Source organism: Hylaeus anthracinus, unplaced genomic scaffold (genome assembly GCF_026225885.1).
Source record: "Hylaeus anthracinus isolate JK02 unplaced genomic scaffold, UHH_iyHylAnth1.0_haploid 12001, whole genome shotgun sequence".
Classification (NCBI taxonomy): Eukaryota; Metazoa; Arthropoda; class Insecta; order Hymenoptera; family Colletidae; genus Hylaeus; species Hylaeus anthracinus.
Genome location: NW_026534348.1, coordinates 8,516,728 through 8,526,552, shown reverse-complemented (window position 1 = coordinate 8,526,552; position 9,825 = coordinate 8,516,728). Strand labels below are relative to the sequence as shown.

General features: G+C 46.1%; 1 protein-coding gene across 3 annotated transcripts in view; it reads right to left on the bottom strand.

Moving 5' to 3' along the window:
• LOC128891351 (uncharacterized) overlaps positions 1 to 9,825 on the bottom strand; it is a 168,079-nt gene that overhangs the window by 41,319 nt on the left and 116,935 nt on the right. For all 3 annotated transcript variants that reach the window (XM_054150789.1, XM_054150788.1, XM_054150790.1), the window contains exon 3: positions 8,658 to 8,769. The gene's annotated coding sequence lies outside the window, so the exon portion shown is untranslated. The remainder of the gene's footprint in view (positions 1 to 8,657; positions 8,770 to 9,825) is intronic.

The window sequence follows — 9,825 nt, the reverse complement described above, 5'->3', positions numbered from 1 at the left end:
GCGCCGCGCCCTCTTTCGCCGTTTCTCCTCTTTTTGGAAGTCCCACTCCGACAACACCTCAAGTTGCCCCTTCCCTGGAGTGTACTCCCCTCTCTCTTTCTCTCTCGACGCCTTACTGCTGCTGCCCGCTCCACCGTCAACACGACACCGTCGTTCGTTTGTCATTGTTGTTCATCGTCACTCATCGTCACTGGCCGGTCCTCTTCGGTATTGTTGCCGCTGTAACCCCCCACCCCGGACGAGCCCCCATATGTAGAAGTCTATACGAAAAATAAGGCACGGAGATTCGAGAACCCACGATTCTCGGATCCACAGTCGACTGCTTTATCTACGCGACCAATCTTGTACCCTACGTTTCGTGTTCTTATTTGACTCCTTATTGTTGGGTATGGGAGGCGCGGACACTACATAACATACTACACGTTCCAACTGTGTATAACGTACACATGTTACATATACAGTAGAAACGGGAAAAATGATACGTTCAATTTGTATTATTAATTTATTATCAAACGGGTACATTTACGTATCTTGATAAAGTAACCTTGTTGCATTTCTTTTTGTATTTCGCGTCGACCGTGTGTGCGTGGTTGCGCGTGTGCGTACATGTTTGCGTGCGAATATTGCGTGCATTCTGAGCGACAGGATAGAGGTGGAAAACAGTTTGAAAAAAAAAAGAACGATCGGATAACAGTGTATGTTTTTCAAGAGATGAAAGCTCTCGATATAGGATCGTTCGACGAAGTGTTGCAATTGATATCGTCGCTAAAAACGACGAGATGAAAATTGTTTCGATAGTGCCTCTCTGTTGGAATAAAAGGTTGCCGAACATTCCATTCGGCTATTACCAATAAAAAAAAAAAAGCTGTCGAGAAACGAAGAAATGTACTTTCTGTAAGTGGTTGATTCGATGATTTATCTTGGCCTCGATAAACTATAATATACAGGGTGCGGTACAAATTAGTCCCCGCGATTTTTCAGCCCCTTCGGATGGCCTGACAGAAAAATGTTTCTTACCAAAGTTAATCAGTATTTAATCGACAAGAAATTGCAATTGCTTAAAGTAAGAAAAAAATAGATTTTCAACAAAAAATCAAGGTCGCCCTCATATCTTTAAATGCAACTGGGGGTATTTTTAACTTCATAATATTGTAGGCGACGTCGAAACGAATTCAACGACCTGCTATACGTTGACTTTCAGATAACCTTGAACGAAAATATCGCCATGAATCAATTGCCAAAATATTTGAAATAATTCGACGGCACGTAATAGCAACGCCTCGTATTTAGAGGTAAACAAAGGAACGTAAACATTGTGAATGCTCATTTCTTCAACTGTTGTCTGTTTGTTTTGCAAGATCTGTTAGTTCAGTGTTGCGAGTACATAGTCGCGAGATACGTTATAACAATAGTGATATTTTCTTTCAAGGTTATTTCTTGTAGGTTAAATACTGATTAACTTTGGTAAGAAACATTTTTCTGTCAGACCATCCGAAGGGGCTGAAAAATCGTAGGGACTAATTTGTGCCGCGCCCTGTATATCGTTTAGAAATTTTTTAATTATTTCGTTGAATATTTTGCGGACGCGTTGTTCTGTAATGGACTCCGCGAACAACATAAACGGTGTTTACTGAGAAAGTGCCGACTATGATATTCGTGGCATTTACGATTACGGTCGTGGTTCGGTTGTGTATGCGGGGTCGTTAAAGTTTACATCGCGCGCGCGCACGACTACGCTCGCATTATTATCAACAAATTGATCGTGTAACACGCGTGTTGGTTATTCGTGGAACGTCGACGTCGGCGTCGGTACCCGTTGGGACAACAATGCGTGTGTAGTTGCATCGTTGGTAAAATTTCTCCGAAAACTTTCGGTTCGCAAGTTTCGGCTGGAATGGGCCAGAGGAAGCCTCTGCATTATGCGCAATGCATTCGGCACAATGCGCCGTGGAAACGTACTCGCTGCAAGGAATTTCGTCGTTAAAGTTAGACTGAATTAATACTAGCAGTTATCACGAGGGGAAAGGGAACGAGAGGAATTGCCTTTGTTACGTAATACGTATATCCATCTATATCTAGTAGCATATAAGTATATTATATATTTTTAATTGTACGGAGAATTCGAGAGTTTCGTGTTCCGCAATTGTCGTATCGCGCAGGAATCGGTATTTCTCGAGGTCTTTTAAAGTATGGTTCAAATCGCGAAAAGATCGAGCCACGAAGCGTCGAATAGGATAGAATTGGATAGAAGTGGGCTAGATGGAACGATATCTCGATAGAAAAACTCTTTTACAACCGCGAACGGGCGCCGAGCAAGTTTTCCTCGGGGATTCGCGGCTCGGTTTACCTCTCATCGAGCTGCATAAAAAATGGCGACGGTATACAGTTATAACGAAAGTTGGTGTCGCCTCGCGAGCTTCAGTTTCCGTGGAGAGAAGCCCGGTTCTTTTTCTTCCCATCTGTGGGGGGACTAGCGAGAAGGCGAACTTCTTCTTTCGTTCCGTGGCGGTGGCAATTTCCGCGCAAGCGACTCCCAGGGAAAAGTTTTTCCTGACGGTGGGTCTTGGTGGGTTCGGTTTAGTCTCCGTGTCTTCGAGCTTGTAGTACGTCTGGCGGTCTGCCGATGCCGATGCTGATGGTAGTTCGAAAAAAGGTTTTCGCGCCACTCGTTGCGGAGAGATACATATCATCTATACGTATGTCGCAAGGACACACAGAGGAGTCGAGTTGCGCGCGAAAAATATCGTTAAAGCAGCCACAGGCGCCTCGGGTTTACGAAGTGAACGTGACTTGTTCGCTGTTTCTCGGATTCGGTACGAATCCACACCTTTCTTCTGTGTCGGCTTACTTTACGTCGCTTACACTCGGAAAAGCTTCTCAGCGTTCGAAATAAGAATGGTTTTTTTCCAAATCCCTTGTAGTTCGATTAGTACCGAAAGCTCGATAATATTGCCAATTGGTACCGAAACTGGCCGACGAACGGTAACGTTTTCGCGTACGTTATACCTTGCTGAAAATCAATTTCGTCGCGAATGAATCTTTTCATCTCCTTTCAAGTTGGAGGTATCGAGGTATGGCTGTACGCGAGTTCGAAAGATAAGAGCCGAAGCGCGAGAATGCCTCGTTAACCGGAAATTACAACGAGCCTTTTTCGGCTAGCCCCTCGGGCTCTGGGCTCTGGACTCTGGACTGCGGACTACGGGCTGCGGGCTACGGGCACCGGGTTCGCCGCCACTAATTGTCGAAATAAAACCCAGGGCCGTGTCGACGGACGTATCGACGAGCGTTCGCTGATTTCCCAGGGTGATCCTTTGGCCCGTCATTAACCGGCGACTGTAACAGCGTGCCGGAAAACCTGGAAAGATATCCCGACGAGGCCAGGAATCCATGACCAACGCAGACTGCTTTGGCTCGCGAATAAATTTTCTCGCTCGGTAAATAACAGGCGGCCGCCAGGGCAGGCCGTTTAAGGGGAGCGTGTGGAATTGAGGTGTTGCGGCAGAGGAGAACAGCAGGGTGTTTGGCATCGAGGCTAGAGGATTCTAGGTCGACGAGAATGACGGAGTATTTATTTTCGACGCTGGTTTTCGACTAATTCAGCTAAGTGGTTTAGAGTTTAGGTTGTTCGAATGCGTTAAGGTTGCGTTACGGAAGAGCATGCGAAGAAAATTGAGAAAAGCATTATTTAAATCGATCCTATTTCAAATTCAGACTCTGGCGAAAACTTTCGATTTGGACGTTTTCGTAGATACATAACCCGGATCTGTTATTTCTTTTATACTATTTACGATATCGCGATACGCTAGTTTCCCGATTCTTTAAACGATCGCTCTACGAATATACCCTGGTAATAACCGAAACGTATCTCGAGCTATGATTTTGTTATCGGATTAAATAGAGAAGGGATACTGAGGGAATACCTAAATCTTGTTTCGATTTAAAAACGAGGTTATAAATCTGTGGAAAAGTTGCGGTGCGAGCGCAATTTGCGTCGATATTTCGAAAGCGACGCGAAAAATTTACATTTGCATGGGGATTCGATGCTCCATCGGGATCGTCGCGAATCGTTTGGTTGATCGATCAATATTTTTTCGAATCCTATCGATGTTATTAAACCGCGGAAATAACTTGGCCGATTCTATTGCAACGAGATAGTAAATACACGGGGTGTACATTGTTTAATAGAATTTTCTGTTAGGATCGTTACACGTTCAAAACTATTGGCATTTTTAGCGGCGAACAAAACGCAACACAGATAGGAAACAAAGTTCAAAGGTCCGAGAATCGTAAACGAGTTTGCGAAAAGAGGTGCCGGAACGTTTTCATCTTTGACGAATTAATCCGAACGTTCGGATGGTTTTCCACTTTCGCGGCAAACTTTTAACACGCATACTTAAATATCCTTTTATCGGAGATGTTCGTCGAGACGCGACGCGACGCTACCCTATCGCGGGATTATCCGTTTCTCGGCATTGTCCCGGAAATTAAAGGGCGTTCCTGAAAAGGCACAAACGCAGCCCAAGGCTAGACAATCACCGTCCCTCGTATCCAGATACCTGTTTCAGATTCCCACTTTCATCGCGGCAAACGAGGCCGTGGTTGGTCCTCGTCTTTTACTTTTGAATTACCCATTTACAGCATCGAATCACCGCCTATCGTCTCCGTTCTCCTTCGTCGCGTCGCGAAGCCTCGCCGAGATCGACTATTAGACGTGCGAGCGATCAAGCCAAGCTTCGAGAGGTTTAAAAATATCGCGCGCAGCTATTCCGTTTTTGTACGAAATAACGCTCGAGAAATCGAAAGACCGATCGTGTCGTGTTCTGACCATACGCGAACCTCGGAGGAATCATGAGAACGCGAGAACTGCCGCTTAATCTTTGGAGATGATTGAAAAAATTCTAAACGGAGGATTCCAGCATGGGACACGAAGCGATCTACAACACCGAAGCTCAACGTCGGCTTCGAAGGGATTAGTAACTCGCGAGTGCTTTCGTCGGGTACTGATGCGCAACGCGACAAGTTTAACTACTGCGAGTTCGAGGAGTCTCTCTCCCACTCGCACGTTTCCAGACGTGCGACGTCGAGTCAAACGAAATTACATTTCCCGGTACTTGATATGTCAATGTAAACTCGCTTCAAGATCCTCTTTGAATTACAAGATGGAAAATTACGAGTGATTTAGTAACGCTTCCAATAATTTTAAATTTCTCATTTTTCTATAACCTTAAAGTATAGAAAGAGTCGTTGCGATCGATGTTTCTGGCGATTCGATTGTTCGCGTAAATTGTAAAATTCCGCGAATCGCGTGTTCCGTCTAGGAACGGAAACACGATTAACGTTCAACTGACAACGCACCGTCGATGTTCTTCGAGCCAACAAGATAAGCCGACTAATTTCTGTCGCAACACGATTCGCGTTGCTACGAGAACGAAACGATGGGTATCGCGGACGTGGCCCGATCGGAAGCGCGCAATTAACGATCAGGATTATCGCGAATTAATCGAGTACACAGCCGGCGCCACGCGGAGCGGCAGTTACAATAACGGGCTGTAAGTGGCCTAACGATGGGACGCCGACGCCCATCCGGCGCGGCGCGGCGCGTATATTCGTCCACGAGCATAACCGATCGAGGATCGTTCAGAGGCCCGGCCCGGCCCGGCTCGGTACGGCACGGTCGCGGCCGTTATCGCTTCTGCGGTAATTCAGTTTGCTCGGCGTACTTCATTTCGCGGCTGTGCCCGTTTGCGCGACACGTGTGTACGTGTACGAGTATGCGTCGACGCAGCATCCGCGTTGCCCCGGCAATTTTCCTCTAATTACAACGGCCAAGATCAGAATTCGCCTCATTACGGTCGACCGTAGTCGCTCCAAATTCTCTGCTTATTACTCGGAGAAATTCAAGTCGGATACCCGACGAACGACAGAGATCGCGATCGAACCGTAGTTCACGGTACAAAACGACCTTTCCAAAATGATGTCTTTGAAATATTCCGTGGAAAAGATACGTCGCGTACAGGCTGTGTTTTTCTACTCGTAGAAAATTTACCGCTTTTCTTTTACGAAGCCACCGTAAAATTCGGCGCTACGGACTACGGGTTAATGAAAAAACACCGCCGGACGATAAACTACCCCGAACGAATCGTAAACTTGGCCGCGTTCCTCTATCAATTAAATGCTTTTCTTACTTGTAACGACGCCGACGCCGAGCTCGGTATCAAGCGACGATTGTAAAACTCGACCAGCGACCGTTATGCCTTTCGGTCGGTGTGCTTGTCGTTCCGCGAAACGTATATGTACTTGAATTAACGAGCACCTTTTCCTATTTCGATAGACTTTATCGAGAGTTTAAGTGTTTCATTTGGCTTCGCGATCCAATGGATCGCCAAGTGTTTCGAACAATTTTATAGTTAAAGTAGCGGATGCCGGATAAGGTAGGCAACACGGAACATCGTTATTGTAAAATCGTTTACTCAGCATGTTCGAGAGTCGATAAGCTCTGCACGCGTGTCGGAACAAACGAAGCGGTTCTGTTTCGAATGCACGACACGGCAGTTCCAGCGGTGCATAGAATTAACTACCTTGTTTCCCTTTTCTTGCACGTATCGTCTTCGCCGTGCTATTCAACCACCAGGGGATCATGCACTTGCCGCTGCGGTATTGCGGTTTCGCAGTTCACTTTGGGTGCGGGGATGTTGGTGTCTCACTCTAGTTCCGACAAAACGAGAAAGAGAAAACCTACGCTCGAGAAAAATACTGAATTGCGTCTCGTTGGATTTCACTCTCGCGATAGAAATTCTTATCGATTCCTTGAGCGGAGTAGTCGAGCTTCGAAATTCTAAATAGAGAACATTCTTTAGCCGTACGTTCCTACGGAACGAGTAGCCAACGAGTATATACATATACGCGGTATATGTATAGTGCAAGCGAACAGGTATACGAAAAATGAAATCCGATGTAACGCGAACCTGCAATATATCGATCTTTGGACAAATTTGAAAGGATATCTGGTCGACTTTATAAAAAATCGTTTGAAAATATAGCTAAGAAAATGGTCAGAGAAGCGATAAGACAGGCAGGCAGAGAAAGATAAACGGCAGAACAGGTGATCTGAACCGAGAAGTCTGAGGTGTGAAAATACTCGAGGAAGAAATAGTTGAAATGATTCGATTGAAAAGAAAAAGTGAGCCGAAATAGAAAAGGAAATCGGCGATATTCTGGAAGCGGATTTAGTCGGTGCCGCCTGCAGCTCGATTTTATGCATAGGTATAGGTACGTACGATAGATATACTCTCGTATTTGATCGTTTTGAATAGAAATCTGCTGCTCGACTGATAAAACCGATCGGACCGGCCCCCATTCGCGGTTCCGCGCCGCGCCGATGCGATAGTTGCGTACTGTGCAGTTTACATGTTTTCGCGGTCGGTGATATCATATCTTTCACCGCATCCGTGTTTCGTTCTACGTGGATTCGCGGACGCACACGTACTCTAATACGGTCGCGCAGAAAACATTGTACAGAAGCCCGTGGTTCGCGACACAGCTTCCGTCGAGCGTGTTTATCGTTCGGTAAATCCTGATGCAAAGTGGCAGAAAGTGCATCGGAACGGTTCAACGGCACCGTCCACCTTGCACCGCGCACCGCCGCGTCGCTCGCCAATCTTTATTCCTTTTCAGTTAGGCGGGAGGACGCTCAACTTTTATTCAACGATATATCATATTCCGATAACAGGGATTTCCGCGCATCAACTTTCCAGAAATCTTTCGAACGAGCGCTTTTCAAAAGAGCAATTCTATCCTCGAGAAAGGAGCGACGTCCCCGAGCGTTCGAAGCAAACGATCACTGTAAAGCCCTTTTTCAACGTTCGCGAAATCCTCCTCGCGCTATGCCTTCCCTTCAACTTTTCCACCTTCGTCCTCTTGTCCAACTATAGGCGTCAGCGTCGGCGACTAATTAAACGACCCGTTTACTTGGAACGTGTCCGCGTGTAATTACAAAGGACATTGAAATTTATCGATAGCACGAAGCAAATATTACAGACGTAATATTGAATCTTCGGTATACTCGGAGATATAGGTACGTACGTGCTCGACGTTTGAGGACACCGCTGTGTTTGCTTGGGTCTTGCGTTTGGACAATACACTGCTATTACTCCGATATAGTGTTGCTGGGCATACGATGAAATTACCGATGTGTACAATGGAATTATACGCGCGTGAAACGAGCGGAACGAGCTACATGCCCTCTTCGTATGTCCCAGTCGTGACCGTTCGTTCTCCATTAGCAGAAGGTCGAGAGTTATATTATACATATAATACGTTCTTAGATCGGTCGTTCGGACGAAACGTTATTTTCGTATCCTGTGTACAGGTTGGAGCTTCGAGGGCTCCATTCGCGATCGGTAGAAACGGATGATCCGTGTTCCCGAGTAACTATTCGATGGCAAACTGTTAATTATCTGTCATCTGTAAACTGTCGACTAATCCATCGCTGGATTAGTTCTTTCGGATAACTTCTCGTGAGATATCTTTACTAAAACTTAATCGAAGCACCACCCCTTACAGGGAAACTAACAAACGGTAATATAACCATTATATATACTGTACATATAAAAGTCAGAAATATATAGACATATAAGAATATCTAAAAGAAAGCTTACCATATCGGGCGTGAACGATGCAGGATAATATCTCGAATATCGGATCAAATTTGTCGCTTGAATTGGTGATCAGGAGTCACCGTTGCCACCGTTTATGTTTCCTCTGCTCGATCTGTAAAAAGAAGTCCGTCTAGTCAAAGTTCATCCAATTCTATCCAATTACTTCGATTGCTTTCTTAAAGCAGTTTCCGAGAAAGGAATTCTCCATCTTACCATCGGGAACCCGCTGGACATATTTGGGATATGTTTTAACGCGAATCGTCGTCAGGCCTGGTGGAGGCTCCAAGCAGACTCGCCAACGAAAAGTTTCCTCGACGTAATCAGTCGGAGCTTTTGAATTTCGCGTCGGCTAACGAGTGTTCGGCATTGCGCCACGTACGCTGCGCCGCGCCGTACCGCCTCCAGGCGGCGAAATTAACGCTGGAATAATTTAACGCGTTCGTGAACGCGCCTCGGCCGCGTCCACGGAAATTAGATTTTCCCAGGAAAGTAATTGCCGACCAGAGCTGACCGGCGCGCGGAGCTGCTTCGTTTGTTCGTGCATCGGATATCGGACCTTTTTTCACGGTTATTCGAAGAATACCTTTCACGAAACGATAGCGGGTGATCCATATTTCCTCTCCCGTGACACAATAAATAGAGTTCGTAGCGAGAAAAATAAATTTGATTCAGGGGTATAGCGAGGGTGGCGAGCGATAACGTTTTCTTTGAGGGCCGCGCGCCGAGCGTCGATCACCGTGCGCCGAATGACGGAAATTGATAGAACGATGCGAGGTCGAGGAAACTGGATCCCTTTTTGAAAATAAGCGACTGAAAAGCATTAGCCGTATAAGTTTTGCTCTGCAGCGGCTTTTGTCGAACGCGACGAATCGATAACACTTTATTCTTTTGACGTCCGATGTCGAAGGAGTTTCGATGAAACTGTCGATAGATTTGAAAGTAACGTCGATCCAGGAACGGGACAACGAATTTTAGACCAGTTTATACGACGACTAGCCGGCCGACAGGTCGCCGACACCGACGCGATGAAGCGTGTCACGTTGAGCGCCTCCAGACCGCGACAAACCGTGACCCTGCCAACTTTCTTCGTCTATGATTTTTCAAGAAGAGAAGAGAGAGAGAGAGAGAGAGAGAGAGAGAGAGAGAGAGAGAGAGAGAGAGAGAGAGA